This window comes from Triticum urartu, chromosome 2A (assembly GCF_056163025.1).
Source record: "Triticum urartu cultivar PI428250 chromosome 2A, HENAU_Tu73, whole genome shotgun sequence".
NCBI classification, from domain to species: Eukaryota; Viridiplantae; Streptophyta; class Magnoliopsida; order Poales; family Poaceae; genus Triticum; species Triticum urartu.
In genome coordinates, this window is record NC_141874.1 from 333,789,181 (window position 1) to 333,812,503 (window position 23,323).

Consider the following 23,323-nt stretch of genomic DNA (forward strand, 5'->3'; position numbering starts at 1 on the left):
CGCACGCCAATTAAATTACCAGGTACTTTCGTTTCTTGGTAATGATTCTAATGTTCATGAGATTACGATGCTGCCTAAATTGGATACATTTGTTTTGCTTTCAAATGAAGGGCCTAGCTTGGAGAAGGATGAACATTGGAGCAAGAACACACATGAAGTTGATGGCATGCGCAAGGGGATCAAGAACGGAGTTACAAGTGATGATTTCAAGACTTTGAAGCCGCCATAAGGAGTGCATGAAGCCATGGACGAAATATACAAGATGCCACTTCATAATATTCGTCCATAGGCTATTCTAGGTGCTGCGTAACCTTATTAATGGGCCAGGTCCATGTAATTTCGAAATACTTAAGTATAGGCTATTTTTAGAGTCCGTATGTGTGGGGAAACAAGAGTTAGGGTTGGTTTCGGACCCCACCCTCAAGGGCCACGAAATTCCCCTCTCTTCCTCCATATATACAGCCCTTAGGGCGTCGTTTAGACTTTGGGTTTTGTTTAGATTAAAAGTTCGCCCTAGCTGCAACTTCTCGTACTTCGTTTGTGTCCAACGACCAGACCAAGACGTCACAGAACCCCACCTTGATCAATAAAGCTTTCATCTTATATTCGCAATATCCAGATTGCAATCTCAGTTTCTTGCTTGTTCTTCGTTTGCTCGCAGGAAACAGGCCCTCGTGGTCAGGTTGATCGTGCTCCGGCGTGGTCAATAACCCCTCGGAAGTTGGTTTAGCGATTGCTAAGGCGCGACGTCTCGCACGTCCGTAGTCGGATCGTCAAGGTCGACGCCCACAGAAAACGATAGCCACCATCTCATCGAAACATCGGGACACCTTTGCCTCTATCAGGGCACAATCCGTTGAAGAGAATATCACAAGCTTGAGCGTTGTATTGCAGCATCTTCAACTCTTCCGCAGTAGCTTCACGGTTTGGTTCTTTCCCATCAAAGAAGTCACCTTGCAAGCCAACACACACAATAGCCCAAACGGCGGGGTTATGTCCAAGAATATGCATTTTCATCTTATGCTTCCAACTAGCAAAATTTGTACCATCAAAGTAAGGACCTCTACGGTGGTAATTTCCCTCGCTAGACGCCATACTCTCCTAGGTTGTGAAACCAAGGCTATGATCACCAAAAGCTATGGAAATCAAAGCAAATGGAGACCAAAGCTCTGATACCACTTGTAGGATCGGAAGTATGTCTAGAGGGGGGGGGTAATTAGACTACTTGACCAAATAAAAATCTATCCTTTTCCCAATTTTAGTTCTTGGCAGATTTTAGCTATCTTAGCACAAGTCAAGCAATCTTCACACAATTCAAGCAAGCATGCAAAAGAGTATATGAGCAGCGGAAAGTAAAGCATGCAACTTGCAAGAATGTAAAGGGAAGGGTTTGGACGATTCAAACGCAATTGGAGACACGGATGTTTTTGGCGTGGTTCCGATAGGTGGTGCTATCGTACATCCACGTTGATAGAGACTTCAACCCATGGAGGGTAACGGTTGCGCGAGTCCACGGAGGGCTCCACCAACGAAGGGTCCACGAAGAAGCAACCTTGTCTATTCCATCACGGTCGTCGCCCACGAAGGACTTGCCTCACTAGCGGTAGATCTTCACGAAGTAGGCGATCTCCTTGCCCTTACAAACTCCTTGGTTCAACTCCACAATCTTGTCGGAGGCTCCCAAGTGACACCTAGCCAATCTAGGAGACACCACTCTCCAAGAAGTAACAAATGGTGTGTTGATGATGAACTCCTTGCTCTTGTGCTTCAAATGATAGTCTCCCCAACACTCAACTCTCTCTCACAGGATTTGGATTTGGTGGAAAGAAGATTTGAGTGGAAAGCAACTTGGGGAAGGCTAGAGATCAAGATTCATATGGTAGGAATGGAATATCTTGAGCTCAACATAAGTGTAGGTGGTTCTCTCTCAGAAAATGTGTATTGGAAGTGAAGATCTATTCTGATGGCTCTCTCCATGAATGAAGAGTGGGTGGAGGGGTATATATAGCCTCCACACAAAATCTAACCATTACACACAATCTGCCAAACTCGGTGGGACCGAATCGTTAAACTCGGTCGGACTGATTCAGCAAACCTAGTGACCGTTAGGATTTTCGGTGGGACTGAGATGCAACTCGGTAGGACCGATATGGTTAGGGTTTGGGCATAACGTAATCTCGGTGTGACCTATTACACAAACTCGGTGGGACCGATTTTGGTAATAAGCTAACCAGAGAGTTGGTCAGGTAAACTCGGTGGGACCGATTCGCTCTTTTCGGTGAGACCGAAATGTTACGAAAGGGAAACAGTGAGTTTACATTGCAATCTCGGTGGGACCGATCGCTCACTTCGGTTAGACCGAAACGTTACGAAGGGTAACAGAGAAATTGCAATCCCATCTCGGTGAGACTGAGATCCCTATCGGTGAAACCGAATTGCTAGGGTTTGTGGCAGTGGCTATGACAAATGAAACTCGGTGGCGCCGGATAGAAAGAATCGATGGGGCCGAGTTTGACTTTTGGTTTAGGTCAAATGTGGATGTGGGAAGATAGTTGAGGGTTTTGGAGCATATCACTAAGCACATGAAGCAAAAGGCTCATCAAGCAACACCTCATCCCTCCTTGATAGTATTGGCTTTTCCTATAGACTCAATGTGATCTTGGATCACTAAAATATAAAATGCAGAGTCTTGATCTTGAAGTTTGAGCCAATCCTTTGTCCTTATAATTTTGAGGGATCCACTTTCCTCATCCATGCCATGCCATCCATTGAGCTTTTCCTGAAATATTCATCTTGGAATAATGTTAGCTCAATGAGCTATATGTTGTAGGAATTACCAAAACCACCCAGGTATAGTTGCACTTTCAATTGTCATCGGTGAAAGATGGGGACGTGGACCCGCGTCGTGAGGGCAACTTCGGCGGCCCACTCCGGTGAGAGCGCGGCCGCAGCCGCCATGCGCGTGCTAACACGGTGCATGAGCGCGGCCGTAATCTGCGACCGGGCGGCCAAGGCAGCCCAAACGGCCGTTGTTGCTTCTTAGGTGGCGGCAACAACATCTGCCTCGGGATAGCAACTGGCGAGAGCGGCACAGCAGTTGTCCATTCCGCAACGGCGGCTTTAGCCCTGACGGAGGCCGCCCACGATCATGTCGAGGCTGCCCACGACCATGTCGAGGTTGTCCACGCCCAGCTCATGGCGGTCACCGCACAAATCAAACGAAGCTTCTCCGACAATGGTCGGCAACCCACAGCCAAAGAGTTGGCAATCGCCGAGAGCGTTCGAGCAGCCGTCCGTTCCTCTGTCGCATACCTTGTGATGACGGAGCCCGTCCAAGCCTAGATCGCGGCCGCCCACGCCCAGCTTGTGGCGGCCGTTTCCAAAGAGATGGCAGACGCGGACGACGAGATGCTTGCCGAGTATGGTGTGATGGATGCCACAGGAGACCGTCGGGCGCGAGATGGACATGGAAGAGGCGGTGGAGATCGACGAGTACCAGTCGTAGTAGTACTCTTTGTTTTCTTCAATTAAGAGCGTCAGTCTTTAATTTGTTAGAGTACTGTTTAGGTCAACTAGCTCTGTTTAATTGCTGAACTTGCTAGATTAAGAAGTGTGGGTGTGCTGTGTACCCAAATTATGCAATGACGTGGATTACCACTGTAACCGGGGAAATTGGAACCAAAATTTTTGACGTTCAAACTCATCACACGCGGGTTAAGCTACCTGAATCGTTTGTGATGTTCACATATCGTACACAATTCTGAATAAGGGACCATGTCTGATGACACTTTTTGCGCCAGTTTTTTCACTGAACCGATTCGAAATTTTCAGCTTTCGTGGAAATATCTACCTCCCCGCCCCCTCCCCCTTACCAAAAGCCACATTTCCCCTATTTCCGCCTTCCTTTCCAAGTTGAAACCTTCACTCCTTGCTTGCAGTGCCGCCTCCTCGCCGGCGACCCTCCTTCACGCTGCTCGTCCTCGTCTATCTAGGCAGGTAATCCACACCTGACCCCCATCATCCTCCTCCTTCCACATCCCACATGCCCCGACCGCCAGCGCGACACCTTCCACCCAAATCACTGACCCCTCCACCAAATAAGCGCCGCCCTAAGCCATGGTGCACGCAGTATAGCTGTCGGCGTTCTGGGAACGGGGGTCCCCAGACTTGCCTGCCTGCGGCCTGCTGCGTGGCTCAAAGGGGGGCCCAGCACGACCCATCTTCATCAACACAGACCCAAGACCCTCGCGAGGGGCCAAGCCTCGCGGGGAGGACGAAACGGAGCTTCCTCGGGCACGGCCTCATTAGGCTGGCTCGCGAGGAGTCGGAGAGATCAAGGCGGGGTACCTCACGAGGTGCCCGTGACGCGAGCCATGATGACCAAGGGCGCCAGGCGGGCGCCAGCCCGCGCAGTGTCCTCCTTTCCTCTTTGGTGCAAAGGGAGCAAGCGCAGGCGAGAGCATCAAGCAAAGGCACCCGTTTTGGTGCAACGAGACCAAGACTAGCCCAACGGCAGGGAGGAAGTCATTGTGGAGCCCAAGCTAGCATCACCACCAGAGCCTTTGGTAGGCGAGGACCAACTTTAGTCAGGATAAGTGTACCAGATGTTCCCCTTCAAAATGGCCAATTGTTGGCGCCCTTCCCGCTCAATATTTGGGAAGAGGCCCAGGGCCTTTAGCCACCCCCAGGGTAGAGAGAATCGGCCAATCCAGAAACAAGCTGGGATCGGATCGAGTAGCATCACAGAGAGAGAGAGAGAAGGGTGACTGAACTCCTCCTAGCAGTTCATCGCCCCAGCCAAGAACAGACCCTCGCGAGGCTGTTCTTCCTTGTATTGCTCATCATCATCAGCCCAAGAGGCAATCCACCACACCACAAACTAGAGTAGGGTATTACACCACAATGGTGGCCCGAACTAGTATAAACCGTGTGTCTCTTGTGCTGTTCTTTCCATAGCTTAGATCTTAGTGTGGCGGTGGGGTGCAGGTAGGTAGAAGGCGAAATCTCCACGCGCATCCCAGTGTTCGAACCTCAAGGGTCTGCCGAAACCCGAAATCCGACATTTGGCATGCCAGGCAGGAGTGCGCCGGAATTCGTCTTCCGCCACCCCGTTCTCCTCCGACCATCGCGTCCATGTCTGACGCTCGTCGGGCCCGCGCCGAGCGCCGAGCCGCTCTCGCTTCCCGCATCGCCCAGACGGCTCCTGTCGGTGGGTGTCCTCGCCGCTCTCCGTCACCTGCCGTCAACGCCGCCACCGACCCGGCGGGAAACGAGCAGCAAGCGTCGTCTTAGCATCCGTCCGTGCGGCAAGACGGCCGCACCGCTACTCCCTCGCTCACCCCGGCTGGTTCTTCGTCCCGCGCGCTCCGCGCACCCATGGAAGCTTGAGCTGCGCTCATCGTGGCAAACGAGCTCCTGCGCTACCGTCCCGTCGACGGCGTCTACGAAGAATGACTCGACCGCGTCGCCGAGCTCGTCCGCGCCGCAGGGGGCTCTCCTGCACCGTCCGTTCCGCTGCACCGCACCCCGCCCTGCGCGGGCGACAAAGCTCCGGGGGTGCCCCAGCCGCCTCCTCCTCAAGAAGACGCCCTGGCTCCAAGGCGCGTGGCCCCTGGCCGGAACCCGCTCCGTCAGGTGCCAGCGCGGCAAGAGCAGAGCTGCCAAGAAGTCCCTCACTCGCAAGAAGCTGCCCGGGCGCTCCCTGCTCCAGCACGTCGTGACCATGCTCCTGCTCCCGCACGTCAAGACCCCGTGCTGCTCCCAGCTGCAGTGCATGGGGACCTGCAAGACCAAGCTCTCCGTCACCCAAGGCCTCCTGTAGCCATAGCAGGCTGCCGTGCCTTCACCACCGAGCTACACAGCATCGTGTGGCCCGGCAAGTTCAAGACAGACCTGCCTCCTCGTTACGATGGCACGGCCGACCCTGCGGAGTTCCTCCAGCTCTATGAGCTGGGCATCGAAGCTGCCAACGGAGACGAGAAGGTCATGGCGAACTAGTTTCCCATGGCGCTCAAGGACGGGGCCCGCACCTGGCTCCTGAACCTGGCTCCAGGCACGATCTCCTCCTGGGACGACATGCGCACCCGCTTCATCGCCAACTTCCAAGGTACTCGCGACCGGCCACCCGCCGTGAGCGACATGCGCCGCATCAAGCAACAACCTGGAGAGACCCTGCAGAAGTACATCCAGCGCTTCAACAACGCACGCCTCAAGATTCCCAAGGTGACCGAGGAGGCCATCATCTCAGCCTTCTCCGACGGCGTGCGCGACGTCAAGATGAAGGAGGAGCTGGCGATGCATGAAGACCTGTGCACTTCCTTGGAGCTGTTCAACTTGGCGACCAAGTGCGCCAAGGCTGAGGAAGGGCGTCTCTCCCTCCTCGAGCTGCCTGCCGCAGACCCAGAAGAGAAGAAGCCCAAGGCCAAGGATGTGAAGCGCAAGGGGGCTGCCGTGCTCGCGGCAGAACCAGACACCAAGCGGGGCAGAGATCAGCCCGAATCTTCCAAGGGCAGTCGGTACTGTGTGTACCACAACCTCCACACCCACAACACCAACGAATGTCAAGAGCTCCGAGCCGTGCGAGAAGGAAGGATCGGCCGTCGTCCTGACCGCGGTGACCGGGGCTACGGTCGAGGAGGAGGAAGGAACGTAGGACGCTAGGAAGACCACTGCCCGCGCCAAGGGTGGCGAGATCGACCTCGCGAGGATCGCTGACAAGACCCGCCTCACGAGGGAGACTGGAGGGATCAGCCTCGCGAGGATCGCCCGCAAGGCAACACAGGCCTCCCTCCACTGCCGTCGCAGCCAAGGAGAAACGAGGACCGCCATCAGGACGAGGGGGCCGGGGGCTTCCAGGAGCCGCGCGCGATCGCCTGCATCCTGGGCGGGGCTCAAGCCCCAGCCTCTCAACGCATCTTCAAGCAGTTCGCCCGCGAAGTGAATGCAGTCCTCCCCAAGCTCGAAGCCACGCGCCCTCTCAGGTGGTCGGCGTGCGCCATCACGTTCAGCTCAGCGGATCAGCTCAAGTGTGCGGCCACAGCCGGAGTCCTCCCGATGCTCTGTTCCCCAATCATCAGCAACGTGTTGGTCACCAGGACCCTCAGCAATGGCGGGGCAGGGCTCAACGTCCTGTCCGTGGAAACATTCAACAATCTCCAAGTGCCCTACAACCAGCTTCAGCCAACCAAGCCTTTCTCCGGAGTCACCGACGGCTCCATGGTCCCGATTGGGCAGGCCCGCCTCCCTGTCACCTTCGGGGCACGCGACAACTACCGCACCGAGCTCATCGACTTCGACGTCGCTCACATTCGCCTGCCGTACAACGCCATCCTTGGATACCCGGTGTTGGCCAAGTTCATGGCCGTAACTCACCACGGCTACAACGTCCTCAAGATGCCAGGAAGTGGCAGAGTCATCACAGTGCCCTGTGAAGAGAAGGACGCGGTGTGTTCCCTGGAACGAGCCTTTCAGGCCGCATCACTGGAAGACCCGGATCACGGAAGCAGGAGGCTTCCCGAGACCACCCCCAAGAAGAAGAAGACATCGTCCGGCCCGGCCCCTCAGGAGGCAGGCCCCTCAGGGCCCGCGCCTGCCCAAGGGGGACCTCCTTCCATCGCATAGGAAAGTGCGCCCGGTGCCCTCCTCAGGCAGGGCTCGGGGGCTCTCCCCTGGAGGGCCACCGACCTGGCTAAGGTCACGAGGGAGGCGCTTGGGCACCACATGGAGGCGTGCTTCGAAGCACGTTTCCCTCAAGAAGGAGTAAGGCAAGGAGGGCCAGACCCTCAGGAGTTCGTCAGCAAGGCCATTCAGGAGCTACAGGAGTCAAGATTCATGAGAGGCGGCCGCCGCCTGCCAGCTGTGGCTCCCCATCCAGGCGAGGATGGTGGGCTGCGCGTCTGCATCGACATACCAGGGCTCAATCGAGTCGCCTCTCTGGAGCGCCTCTGGCCCTCGCGAGTGGGGCGCTGCGAAGGTCCACCCCACAGCTCCGTTCGCATGCCTTACGGCTTGCCGAACGCGGCTGCCACGTACCAGCGCCTCATGAGGGGCATCATGGAGGCTCAAGAGGCTAGGCCTTCTGCAGCCTTGGCGGAGATGGAGATGGTCCGCAAGGAGCCACCAGCGCCTCCGGAGCCTCCCGAGGCCCCTGGGCCTGGGGGCTCATGAGGATCGGCTTCCGCAGCCCACCGAGTCTGCTACACCAACACTCCTTCGTCCTCAACATCATCAGGTGACATCTTTCAAGTTTCATTTCCAGCTGGGAGCGCCCCCCAGGGCTGCATTATTCCCAGGCCGCATGGGTCCGTCCCTGCGGCATGTATCCCTTTTATTTCATGTTGTTAGCTTACTTTGTTGGGGGCGCCCCTCGGGCTGCATCATCCCCAAGTCGCTCGGGCCTGACCCAGTGATGTCCGCCTTCCAGCATCTATTTGAATGAATCCACTCCTTCGCGGCTAATGTGTTTGACCTAGTTGCCCGCTCAACTGACGCCAACTGACGGAGCTGCTCCCAAAACGGCACGGCGCTTGCGCATGGGTCCGTCCCTGCAACACCGACAAACCTGAATGGCTGAGCTCTGGCCGCGACAGCCCTGCATGGCGCCACCTCGTCAAGCCTTCAGTGCCTCATCGCCCCTCGGAAGCAACCAACGGCTGACTGTCAATTGTCATGGCAACCCTTCGTTCTTTCTATGATGGGTCTACAGGATCTCCTAAAGGAGCTGCGTCAGGCGAGGCCCTTGCGGTGTCTCCTTCACTCTCATCCGCGCGAACTGCTTGCATGTTAAAGGGGGGGTGCCTGAGCATCGCGACTTAGGGCTCCTACTGGCTCTCCAGCCCTCACCCTCTGGCCTTGTCCACGGCATCGCGACCTGGCATACCAGCGACGGCTGAGACTCGCTCGAGGGCCGGGACCCAAGGACGTAGAGCAGAAAGGGGAGCCAAGGTGAGAGGGGAGGGACACGCGAGGACCTTGCCGAGCAACCTCACGCCTGCCGATGCACGGACCCGGCGACACACCAGGGAGCGGTCCCTGATTCTTGAGATAAGTCACCACCCGGAAGCACCAGCTACTGTGGCACCATCCCCGCACCTAATGCAATCCTGTGTTAGCGACGCCGCTCTCCTTTCTCACCGAACGACGGCTGCTTGAGCGCCAAAGGGGACCTCCTGAGCATCGCGACTCAGGGGCTCTTATCGGACCCCGGGTCGCTCACCTCCTGGCCTTGACCACGGCATCGCGACCTGGCATACCAGCGACGGCTGAAGCCGCCTTGGGACTGGGACCTGTCGGCGCAGAGCACCAAGCCCTCGTGAGGTTCGAAAAGGAGAACTGAGCTAAGACGGAATGAGCAACTCGCACAATTCTACGACAAGGGTTATATTAACAAACAGGATCACAGGCACCTTACAAGCCCCCACGGGACGCGTCTTTGATTCCTCGCAGGGAACAGATCCTAAAAGGACGCTAACTACACGCACCCCTGCAAAAGACGCCATCATCAACAGTGGGCCGTCAAGCACCGGCGCCAACCCCATCCAGATCAGAGTCGGCGACAGCCTGACAAGCCTGCCCTGCTCCAGGAGCGGCGCCGGCTCGGGGGCTCATAGCTGTCGTCGCTCGTCTCCGGAGTCGCGAAGAGCTCGCCGGAGTCGCTGGATCCTCCGACGCCCCCGCCGCCTGAGGAGCCGCCAAGGGAGCGGTCGGCGGGCCTAGTCCTCGCCGTAGCAGGGTCCAGACCACCTCTCTCGGGGCAGCACTCCAGCCGGCGCCTTGATACGTACATTTTGCGTCATGCTTTTATGTTAATATTTATTGCATTATGGGCTGTTATTTCACGTTATGTCACAATACTTATGGCTATTCTCTCTTATTTTACAAGGTTTACCATGAAGAGGGGGAATGCCGGCAGCTGGAATTCTGGCTGGAAAAGGAGCAAATATTGGAGACCTATTCTACGCAACTCCAAAAGTCCTGAAACTCCACGGAATATCTTAAAATAAATAAAGAAAAATCGTCGCCAAAGATGAAGGCCAGGGGGCCCACACCTTGCTCACGAGGGTGGGGGGCGCGCCCCTCCCCCCGGGCGCGCCCCCCTACCTCGTGGGCACCCTGGTGGCTCTCCGACGCCCATCTTCTCCTATATGAAGTCTTTCGATGAGAAAAAAAATCATAAGCAACCTTTCGGGACGAGACTCCGCCGCCACGAGGCGGAACCTTGGCGGAACCAATCTAGGGCTCCGGCAGAGCTGTTCTGCCGGGGACACTTCCCTCCGGGAGGGGGAAATCATCACCATCGTCATCACCAACGCTCCTTTCATTGGGAGAGGGCAATCTCCATCAACATCTTCACCAGCACCATCTCATCTCCAAACCCTAGTTCATCTCTTGTATCCAATTCTTGTCTCTAAGTCCGGGATTGGTGCTAGTAGGTTGCTAGTAGTGTTGATTACTCCTTGTAGTTGATGCTAGTTGGTTTACTTGGTGGAAGATCATATGTTCAGATCCTTTATGCATACTATTACCCCTCTGATTATGAACATGAATATGCTTTGTGAGTAGTTACGTTTGTTCCTGAGGACACGGGAGAAGTCTTGCTATTAGTAGTCATGTGAATTTGGTATTCGTTCGATATTTTGATGAGATGTATGTTGTCTAACCTCTAGTGGTGTTATGTGAACGTCGACTACATAACACTTCACCATTATTTGGGCCTAGAGGAAGGCATTGGGAAGTAATAAGTAGATGATGGGTTGCTAGAGTGACAGAAGCTTAAACACTAGTTTATGCGTTGCTTCGTAAGGGGCTGATTTGGATCCATATGTTTCATGCTATGGTTAGGTTTACCTTAATACTTTTGTTGTAGTTGCGGATGCTTGCAATAGAGGTTAATCATAAGTGGGATACTTGTTCAAGTAAGAACAGCACCCAAGCACCGGTCCACCCACATATCAAATTATCAAAGTACCGAACGCGAATCATATGAGCGTGATGAAAACTAGCTTGACGATATTCCCATGTGTCCTCGGGAGCTCTTTTCCTTATATAAGAATTTGTCCGGCTTGTCCTTTGCTACAAAAAGGATTGGGCCACCTTGCTGCACCTTATTTACTTTTGTTACTTGTTGCTCGTTACAATTTACCTTATCACAAAACTATCTGTTACCACTTATTTCAGTACTTGCAGAGAATACCTTGCTGAAAACCGCTTATCATTTCCTCCTGCTCCTCGTTGGGTTTGACACTCTTACTTATCGAAAGGACTACGATTGATCCCCTATACTTGTGGGTCACCAAGACTCTTTTCTGGCGCCGTTGCCGGGGAGTGTAGCGCCTTTGGTAGGTGGAATTTGGTAAGGAAAAATTTATATAGTGTGCTGAAATTTTCTGTCACTTGTTACTATGGAAACTGAATCTCTGAGGGGCTTGTTCGGGGTATCTTCACCCCGTCCAGTAGAGCAAAGAGTTGCTCCTCAACCTACTGAACCTATTGAAAATGAAACTCCTTTTGCATTTCCTTTGGGTATTATGGAAAAACTGTTGGCTAATACTTTTACAGGAGATGGGACAAAGCATCCCGACGAGCATCTACGCTATTTGGATGATATTTGTGGATTATTTAAGCTTGCAGGTATACCCGATGATGTTGTTAAGAAGAAGGCTTTCCCTTTATCTTTGGAGGGAGACGCATCGACATGGTATAGGCTATGTGATGATACGAGATCATGGAACTATAAAAGAATGAAATTGGAATTTCATCAAAAGTATTACCCTATGCATCTTGTTCATCGTGATCGCAATTATATATATAATTTTTGGCCTCGCGAAGGAGAAAGCATTGCTCAAGCTTGGGGGAGGCTTAAATCAATGTTATATTCATGCCCCAATCATGAGCTCTCAAAATTGACAATTCTCCAGAATTTTTATGCTCGGCTTTCTGATAACAATCGCACCATGCTCGATACTTCTTGTGCTGGCTCTTTTATGATGAAGACAATTGAATTCAGATGGAATTTATTGGATAGAATTAAACGCAACTCTGAAGATTGGTACCTCGACGAAGGTAAGGAGTCAGGTATGACACCTAAGTTTGATTGTGTTAAATCTTTTATGGATACCGATATTTTCCGTAAGTTTAGCACTAAATATGGACTTGACTCTGAGATAGTAGCTTCTTTCTGTGAATCTTTTGCTACTTATGTTGATCTCCCCAAGGAGAAGTGGTTTAAATATCATCCTCCCATAGAAGTAAAAGTAGTTGCACCTATTAAAGTTGAAGAAAAGACCATCACTTATAATGATCCTATTGTTCCCACCTCTTATGTTGAGAAACCACCTTTCCCTGCTAGAGTAAAGGATCATGCTAAAGCTTCAACTGTTGTTCATAAAAGCAATACTAGAACTTATACACCTCCTGAGCAAGTCAAAGTAGAACCTAATATTGCTATTGTTAAAGATCTCTTGTCTGATAATATTGATGGGCATGTCATTGAATTCTCTGGTGAAACTGCTAGAATTGCTAAACCCTGTGATAGAGATAAACATAGACCTGTGGTAGGCGTGCCTGTTATTTCTGTTAAAATAGGAGATCATTGTTATCATGGCTTATGTGATATGGGTGCTAGTGCTAGTGTTATACCCATTGACTTATATAAAGAAATTATGCATGATATCGCACCTGTTGAGTTAGAAGATATTGATGTTACAATTAAACTTGCCAATAGAGATACTATATCTGCAATGGGAATTGTTAGAGATGTTGAAGCCTTGTGTGGGAAAACCAAATATCCCGCTGACTTTCTTGTTCTTGGTTCTCCACAAGATAGTTTTTGTCCCATTATTTTTGGTAGACCCTTCTTGAATACTGTTAATGCTACGATAGACTGCAAAAGGAATGTTGTTACTGTTGGCTTGGATGATATGGTTCATGAGTTTAATTTCTCTAAATTCAGTAAACAACATCGTGAGGAAGAATTGCCTAGTAAGGATGAAATTATTGGTCTTGCTTCTATTGCTGTACCTCCTAGTGATCCTTTAGAACACTATTTGCTAGACCATGAAAATGATATGTTTATGAATGAAAGAAAGGAAATAGATGAAATATTCTTTAAATAGGAACCTATTCTGAAACACAATTTGCCTGTTGAAATCCTAGGGGATCCTCCTCCACCCAAGGGTGATCCCGTTTTTTAGCTTAAACCGTTGCTTGATAATCTTAAGTATGCTTATCTTGATGAAAAGAAAATATATCCTGTTATTATTAGTGCTAACCTTTCAGAGCATGAAGAAGAAAGATTATTGAAAACTCTGAAGAAGCACCGTGCCGCAATTGGATATACTCTTGATGATCTTAAGGGCATTAGTCCCACTCTATGTCAGCATAAAATAAATTTGGAAGCGGATGCTAAACCAGTATGTGATCCTCAACGACGTTTGAATCCTAAAATGAAAGAAGTGGTAAGGAAGGAAATACTCAAGCTTCTGGAGGCAGGTATAATTTATCCCGTTGCTGATAGTCAGTGGGTAAGTCCTGTCCATTGTGTCCCTAAGAAGGGAGGTATTACTGTTGTCCCTAATGATAAAGATGAATTGATTCCACAAAGAATTATTACAGGTTATAGCATGGTAATTGATTTCCGCAAATTAAATAAAGCCACTAAGAAAGATCATTACCCCTTACCTCTTATTGATCAAATGCTAGAAAGATTATGCAAACATACACATTATTGCTTTCTAGATGGTTATTCTGGTTTCTCTCAAATACCTGTGTCGGCTAAAGATCAATCAAAGACTACTTTTACATGCCCTTTTGGTACTTTTGCTTATAGACGTATGCCTTTTGGTTTATATAATGCACCTGCTACCTTTCAAAGATGCATGATGGCTATATTCTCTGATTTTTGTGAAAAGATTTGTGAGGTTTTCATCGACGACTTTTCCGTCTATGGTTCCTCTTTTGATGATTGCTTGAGCAATCTTGATCGAGTTTTGCAGAGATGTGAAGAAACTAATCTTGTCTTGAATTGGGAAAAGTGCCACTTTATGGTTAATGAAGGTATTGTCTTGGGGCACAAAGTTTCTGAAAGAGGTATTGAAGTTGATAAAGCCAAGGTTGACGCTATTGAAAAGATGCCATGTCCCAAGGACATCAAAGGTATAAGAAGTTTCCTTGGTCACGCCGGATTTTATAGGAGGTTCATTAAGGACTTCTCAAAAATTTCTCGGCCTCTGACTAATTTATTACAAAAAGATGTACCATTTGTCTTTGATGATGATTGTGTAGAAGCATTTGAAATACTTAAGAAAGCATTAGTCTCTGCACCTATTGTTCAGCCACCTGATTGGAATTTACCCTTTGAAATTATGTGTGATGCTAGTGATTATGCTGTAGGTGCTGTTCTAGGGCAAAGAGTTGATAAGAAACTAAATGTTATCCATTATGCTAGTAAGACTCTAGACAATGCTCAAAGAAATTATGCTACTACCGAAAAGGAACTTTTAGCAGTTGTGTTTGCTTGTGATAAATTTAGACCCTATATTGTTGATTCTAAAGTAACTATTCACACTGATCATGCTGCTATTAAATATCTTATGGAAAAGAAAGATGCTAAACCTAGACTTATTAGATGGGTTCTCTTGCTGCAAGAATTTGATTTGCATATTGTTGATAGAAAAGGAGCTGAGAACCCAGTTGCAGACAACTTATCTAGGTTAGAGAATGTTCTTGATGACCCACTACCTATTGATGATAGCTTTCCTGATGAACAATTAAATGTCATAAGCACTTCTCGTAGCACTCCATGGTATGCTGATTATGCTAATTATATTGTTGCTAAATTTATACCACCTAGCTTCACATACCAACAAAAGAAAAAGTTCTTTTATGATTTGAGACATTACTTTTGGGATGACCCACATCTTTATAAAGAAGGAGTAGATGGTGTTATTAGACATTGTGTACCTGAGCATGAACAGGAACAGATCCTACGCAAGTGTCACTCCAAAGCTTATGGAGGACACCACGCTGGAGATAGAACTGCACATAAGGTATTGCAATCTGGTTTTTATTGGCCTACTCTCTTCAAGGATGCCCGTAAGTTTGTTTTATCTTGTGATGAATGTCAAAGAATTGGTAGTATTAGTAGACGTCAAGAAATGCCTATGAATTATTCACTTGTTATTGAACCATTTGATGTTTGGGGCTTTGATTATATGGGACCTTTTCCTGCCTCCAATGGATACACTCATATTTTAGTTGCTGTTGATTACGTTACTAAGTGGGTAGAAGCTATTCCAACTAGTAGTGCTGATCATAACACTTCTATTAAAATGCTTAAGGAAGTTATTTTTCCGAGGTTTGGAGTCCCTAGATATTTAATGACTGATGGTGGTTCACACTTTATTCATGGTGCTTTCCGTAAAATGCTTGCCAAATATGACGTTAATCATAGAATTGCATCTCCTTATCACCCATAGTCTAGTGGTCAAGTAGAATTGAGTAATAGAGAGCTCAAATTAATTTTGCAAAAGACTGTTAATAGGTCTAGAAAGAATTGGTCCAAGAAACTTGATGATGCATTATGGGCATATAGAACTGCATATAAGAATCCTATGGGTATGTCTCCGTATAAAATGGTTTATGGAAAAGCATGTCACTTACCTCTCGAACTAAAACATAAGGCATATTGGGCTATTAAAGAGCTTAACTATGATTTCAAACTTGCCGGGGAGAAGAGGTTATTTGATATTAGCTCACTTGATGAATGGAGAACCCAAGCCTATGAAAATGCCAAGTTGTTTAAAGAAAAAGTTAAAAGATGGCATGCCAAAAGGATACAAAAGCGTGAGTTTAATGTAGGCGATTATGTATTGCTATACAACTCTCGTTTAAGATTTTTTGCAGGAAAACTTCTCTCTAAATGGGAAGGTCCCTACGTTATCGAGGAGGTCTATCATTCCGGTGCCATAAAAATCAACAATTTCGAAGGCACAAATCCGAAGGTGGTAAACAGTCAAAGAATCAAGCACTATATCTCAGGTAATCCTATAAATGTTGAAACCAATGTTATTGAAACCGTAACCCTGGAGGAATACATAAGGGACACTTTCCAGAACGTTCCAGACTCTGGAAAGGAATAGGTATGTGGTACGGTAAGTAAACCGACTCCAAAACAATTTTAAGGCAATATTTCTCTGTTTTGGAATATTTAGAAAAATAGAAAAATAGGTAGCAGTCCAGGGAGGACACGAGCCCTCCACGAGGGTGGAGGGCGCGCCCTACCCCCCTAGGCGCGCCCCCTACCTCGTGAGCACCTCGTGTGCCCTCTGAACTCCATTTTCCTGCACGATACGTATTTTGGTCGGTAAAAATTCATTATATATTCTCCCGAAGGTTTTGACCCCCGTATCACGCAAATATCCCCTGTTTTCGTTTCGAGCTGTTTCCGTTGCAGATTTGATAATTCCAGAGATTCGATCATCCTTCTATGAGGGTGAGCCTATGCCATGGAAGGGGACGACAAGCTTGCGTCATCAACAACACCTCCACCTCCAACAACAAAGAAGGAGACCTCATCACATGGGTATGGGCACTCCCCTTGGCAACTGCCAAGCTTGGGGGAGGTGCCCCGGTATCGTATCACCATCACAACTCCTATCTTTACCTTTTTCTTAGTTCGATCCTATTAGTAGTATCTTGATTTAGTAGAATAAAGTCACGACATGATCTAGTTTTGAAGTTTTCTTTATGATCCCTCTATGCAATCTAGTCCGTGAGCTATATATAATAAAGATTAGTGTTGAGTCAAGGGCTTGATTATTTTGCCATGATCTTGAGTGAATAAAAGAAAGAATAAAAAGAAACAAAGAGTTCATATTGATCTTATTGAGAGTAATGACTTCACATAGAAAGAGTATGATGATTAAAAAGTTGTTAGGAGTTGGCAAATATAGCTTTAGTCATCGTGGCAATTAATAGGAAGTAATAAGGAGAGAGAGGTTTCACATATAGATATACTATCATTGACATCTTTCATAATTGGGAGCACTCATTAAGTATGACATGCTAAAGAGTTGATGTTGGACAAGGAAGACAACGTAATGGGTTATGTTTTCTTGCATCTCAGTTAAAGTATATTGTCATGGATCATTCAAACATGTTGAGCTTGCCTTTCCCCATCATGCTAGCCAAAGTCTCAGCACCAAGTAGAGATACTACTTGTGCTTCCAAATACCCTTAAACCAGTTTAGCCATGAGAGTCCACCATATCTACCTATGGATTGAGTAAGATCCTTCAAGTAAGTTGTCATCGGTGCAAGCAATAAAAATTGCTCTTTAAATATGCATGACTTATTAGTGCAGAGAAATAAGCTTTGTACGAACTTGTTGTGGATGCAATAAAAGCGACGGACTGCATAATAAAGGTTCACATACAAGGGGCAATATTAAGTGATGTTCTTTTGCATTAAGATTTTGTGCATCCAACCATAAAAGCGCATGGCAACCTCTGCTTCCCTCTGCGAAGGGCCTATCATTTATTATTATCCTCTATCTTATGCAAGAGTCAAGGTAATCTTCACCTTTCCCTTTTTCATTTTATCCTTTGGCAAGCACTTCATGGTGGGGTGATCCTGATATATATATCCAATTGGATGTACGTTAGCATGAACTATTATTGTTGACATCACCCAAAGGTGAATAAGTTTGGAGGCAGCATTATAAGCCCCAATCTTTCTCTGTGTCTGATTGAAACTTCATAACCACAAGTATTGCGTGAGTGTTAGCAATTATGAAGGGCTAAGTGATAGTTGAGTATGTGGACTTGCTTTTAAGCTCTGACATAGACTCCTTCCGATGTTATGATAAATTGCAATTGCTTTAATGACTGAGGTTATAATTTGTTAGCGCCTAATAAGGTTTCTGATTCATACTTTTGCATTGTGAAAAGATCATCACTTGAACATAAGTAATCATATGACAAATCTATATATGTTGTTGTTATGAAACAATCATGATGCCTTCATGTCCGTATTTTATTTTTATCGACGCCTCTACCTCTAAACATGAGGACATATTTATTGTTATCGGCTTTTCGCTTGAGGACAAGCGAGGTCTAAGCTTGGGGGAGTTGATACGTCCATTTTGCGTCATGCTTTTATGTTAATATTTATTGCATTATGGGCTGTTATTTCACATTATGTCACAATACTTATGGCTATTCTCTCTTATTTTACAAGGTTTACCATGAAGAGGGGGAATGCCAGCAGCTGGAATTCTGGCTGGAAAAGGAGCAAATATTGGAGACCTATTCTGCGCAACTCCAAAAGTCCTGAAACTCCATGGAATATCTTAAAATAAATAAAGAAAAATCGTCGCCAAAGATGAAGGCCAGGGGGCCCACACCATGCTCACGAGGGTGGGGGCGCGCCCCTCCCCCCTAGGCGCGCCCCCCTACCTCGTGGCCCCCCTGGTGGCTCTCCGACGCCCATCTTCTCCTATATGAAGTCTCTCGATGAGAAAAAAATCATAAGCAACCTTTCGGGACGAGACTCCGCCGCCACGAGGCGGAACCTTGGCGGAACCAATCTAGGGCTCCGGCAGAGCTGTTCTGCCGGGGACACTTCCCTCCGGGAGGGGGAAATCATCACCATCGTCATCACCAATGCTCCTCTCATCGGGAGAGGGCAATCTCCATCAACATCTTCACCAGCACCATCTCATCTCCAAACCCTAGTTCATCTCTTGTACCCAATTCTTGTCTCTAAGTCCGGGATTGGTGCTAGTAGGTTGCTAGTAGGGTTGATTACTCCTTGTAGTTGATGCTAGTTGGTTTACTTGGTGGAAGATCATATGTTCAGATCCTTTATGCATACTATTACCCCTCTGATTATGAACATGAATATGCTTTGTGAGTAGTTACGTTTGTTCCTGAGGACACGGGAGAAGTCTTACTATTAGTAGTCATGTGAATTTGGTATTCGTTCGATATTTTGATGAGATGTATGTTGTCTAACATCTAGTGGTGTTATGTGAACGTCGACTACATAACACTTCACCATTATTTGGGCCTAGAGGAAGGCATTGGGAAGTAATAAGTAGATGATGGGTTGCTAGAGTGATAGAAGCTTAAACCCTAGTTTATGCGTTGCTTCGTAAGGGGCTGATTTGGATCCATATGTTTCATGCTATGGTTAGGTTTACCTTAATACTTTTGTTGTAGTTGCGGATGCTTGCAATAGAGGTTAATCATAAGTGGGATGCTTGTTCAAGTAAGAACAGCACCCAAGCACCGGTCCACCCACATATCAAATTATCAAAGTACCGAACGCGAATCATATGAGCGTGATGAAAACTAGCTTGACGATATTCCCATGTGTCCTCGGGAGCTCTTTTCCTTATATAAGAATTTGTCCGGCTTGTCCTTTGCTACAAAAAGGATTGGGCCACCTTGCTGCACCTTATTTACTTTTGTTACTTGTTGCTCGTTACAATTTACCTTATCACAAAACTATCTGTTACCACTTATTTCAGTACTTGCAGAGAATACCTTGCTGAAAACCGCTTATCATTTCCTTCTGCTCCTCATTGGGTTCGACACTCTTACTTATCGAAAGGACTACGATAGATACCCTATACTTGTGGGTCACCACGCCCGTTCGCATCGAAGACCTTGAAGAACATCACCGAAGCACCGCCGTACTCCAAGTGGATCGCAAAGGCGCCTCTTGTCCTGCAAACCCGGGCTATTTCGCCCCAGCCTCGAGTCATGAAGACCTCGCCCGGGGCAACGATCGCGACATCTGCCTCGGTCGCGAGGGTGCTGAAGTCGGCGTGCTGCAGCCAAAGCTCCAGGAGTTCGCCCTGTGGGATGATGGAGGCGAAGAAGGGAGGAAGGCGAATCCAAGACTGAGGAGGCATGGCGGCGTGGAGCGCGAACTCTCGGGAGGAGCCCTCGGTGTGGACCCCAGGGGGGACGACCCACACCTTCGTGACCCGTCAGCACCGACGGCGGTGCCGGCCTTGGCGATCGGCATCGACTCCTTCAGAGCCCTCGATGTGGGCGTACAAGGGAAGCGGGAACCCCGGCGGTGGTCGCTCGCACCAGGGCCTCGACACCGCCTGATGGGCCCCCTCGTCCCGGCGGCAGAGGGCGAGCCGTTTCTTCGGCGGGAGCGGGTCTGGTTCCTCTCGGGGAGCCTTTCCCTTCTCTGCCGCCGAGAACCAGCAGATCGGAGCCATCGCAGCAAGACGGAGCAAGGACCGGGAAGAAGGAGAAGCAAGAAGAGATGGACCGGAAGGGCGCATGCCGTTCTGTACTTATGGCTGGCGAAGGCCAACCGTCGACCTCCACGATCGCAGGTAATCATGGCCCACTTTACATGCAGGGACTTGTCCAATCCGTGCAGTTGCCGAGGCGTCGCGGGGAAGTGGAGACGCTCACGTCCAATCAACCGCCACGCGGCGCCCAAGGTCGCAGGCTGTTAGGGCCCGCGGCACTTCGCCCTTGCCCTTTCGCCTCCCTGCACAGCCAAGTCCGGGCGCGCCTTGGGCCCGGGGGCTACTGTCGGCGTTCTGGGAACGGGGGTCCCCAGACTTGCCTGCCTGCGGCCTGCGGCGTGGCTCAAAGGGGGAGCCAGCACGGCCCATCTTCATCAACACAGACCCAAGACCCTCGCGAGGGGCCAAGCCTCGCGGGGCGGACGACACGGAGCTTCCTCAGGCACGGCCTCATCAGGCTGGCTTGCGAGGAGGCGGAGAGATCAAGGCGGGGTACCTCACGAGGTGCCCGTAACGTGAGCCATGACGACCAAGGGCGCCAGGCGGGCGCCAGCCCGCGCAGTGTCCTCCTTTCCTCTTTGGTGCAAAGGGAGCAAGCGCATGCGAGAGCATCAAGCAAAGGCATCCGTTTCGGTGCAACCAGACCAAGACTAGCCCAACGGCAGGGAGGAAGTCATTGTGGAGCCCAAGCCAGCGTCACCACCAAAGCCTTTAGCAGGCAAGGACCAACTTTAGTCAGGATAAGTGTACCAGATGTTCCCCTTCAAAATGGCCAATTGATGGCGCCCTTCCCGCTCAATATTTGGGAAGAGGCCCAGGGCCTTTGCCTATAAATAGGACTAGCCACCCCCAGGGTAGAGAGAATCGGCCAATCCAGAAACAAGCTGGGATCGGATCGAGCAGCATCACACACAGAGAGAGAGAAGGGTGTGATAGAGGCTAAGGTGTCCCGATGTTTCGATGAGATGGTGGCTGTCGTTTTCTGTGGGAGTCGACCTTGACGATCCGACTACGAACGTGCGAGACGTCGCGCCTTAGCAATCGCTAAACCAACTTCCGAGGGTTATTGACCACGCCGGAGCACGATCAACCTGACCACGAGGGTCTGTTTCCTGCGAGCAAACGAAGAACAAGCAAGAAACTGAGATTGCAATCGGGATATTGCGAATATAAGATGAAAGCTTTATTGATCAAGGTGGGGTTCTGTGACGTCTTGGTCTGGTCGTTGGACACAAACGAAGTACGCGAAGTTGCAGCTATGGCGAACTTTTAATCTAAACAAAACCCAAAGTCTAAACGATGCCCTAAGGGCTGTATATATGGAGGAAGAGGGGGAAATTTCGTGGCCCTTGAGGGTGGGGTCCGAAACCAACCCTAACTCTTGTTTCCCCACACATACGGACTCTAAAAATAGCCTATACTTAGGTATTTCGAAATTACGTGGGCCTGGCCCATTAATAAGGTGACGCAGCACCTAGAATAGCCTATGGACGAATATTATGAAGTGTCATCTTGTATATTTCGTTCAAGGCTTCATGCACTCCTTATGGCGGCTTCAAAGTCCTGAAATCATCACTTGTAACTCTGTTCTTGATCCCCTTGCGCATGCCATCAACTCCATGCGTGTTCTTGCTCCAATGTTCATCCTTCTCCAAGCTAGGCCCTTCATTTGTAAGCAAAACAAATGTATCCAATTTAGGCAGCATCATAATCTCATGAACATTAGAATCATTACCAAGAAATGAAAGTACCTGGTAATTTAATTGGCGTGCGCGAGCTCTAGTAATTGGTCCAGTATATGTAACAGTAGGGGCTGTGGGTGTAACAATGGTATTGATGTCCTCATCATCCTCCCCTTCTTGAAATGAAGTCGTCCTCGACGGAAGCGCATCTTCCTCACCCAAATAAGGCTTCAAATCTGCAATGTTAAAAGTGGGACTAACCCCAAAATCTACAGGTAGCTCAAGTTTATATGCATTATCATTTATTTTCTCTAACACCTTAAAAGGACCATCAGCACGTGGCATTAGCTTTGATTTGCACAGATTAGGAAATCTATCTTTACGCAAATGTAACCAAACAAGATCTCCAGGCGCAAACACAACATGTTTTTTACCCTTATCTCCAGCAAGTTTATATTTAGCATTCATACGCTCAATGTTTTCCTTAGTTAACTCATGCATTTTTAAAATCAATTCAGAACGTTCTTTAGCATCAAAATTAACCTTCTCTGAAGATGGAAGAGGCAACAAATCAATAGGTGCACGAGGTAGGAAACCATACACAATTTCAAAAGGGCACATCTTAGTAGTAGAATGCAATGAACGATTATAAGAAAATTCAATATGAGGCAAGCATTCTTCCCACATTTTCTTGTTATTCTTCAAAACAGCCCTAAGCATAGTAGACAAAGTTCTATTGACTACTTCAGTTTGTCCATCAGTTTGGGGGTGACAAGTAGTGCTAAAAAGCAGCTTAGTCCCCAACTTAGCCCATAAACATCTCCAAAAGTGGCTAAGAAATTTAGTATCACGATCTGAAACAATAGTATTTGGCACACCATGTAAGCGAATAATTTCACGAAAGAACAAATCAGCAACATTAACAGCATCATCGCTTTTATGACATGGTATAAAGTGTGCCATTTTCGAGAACCTATCTACGACAACAAATATGCTATCCCTCCCCTTCTTTGTTCGAGGTAAACCTAAAACAAAGTCCATAGATATATCCTCCCAAGGAACACTAGGTACAGGCAAAGGCATATATAAACCATGACGATTGAGTCGTGACTTAGCTCTTTGACATGTAGTGCAGCGAGCAACAAAACGCTCAACATCCCGTCTCATCTTTGGCCAAAAGAAATGTGTAGCAAGTATATCCTCCGTCTTCTTGACGCCAAAGTGTCCCATTAATCCTCCTCCATGCGCCTCCTGCAACAACAAAAGACGAACGGAGCTAGCTGGAATGCATAGCTTGTTAGCACGAAACACAAATCCATCGTTAAGAACGAACTTGTTCCAAGTTCTCCCTTCCTTGCAATTCTGCA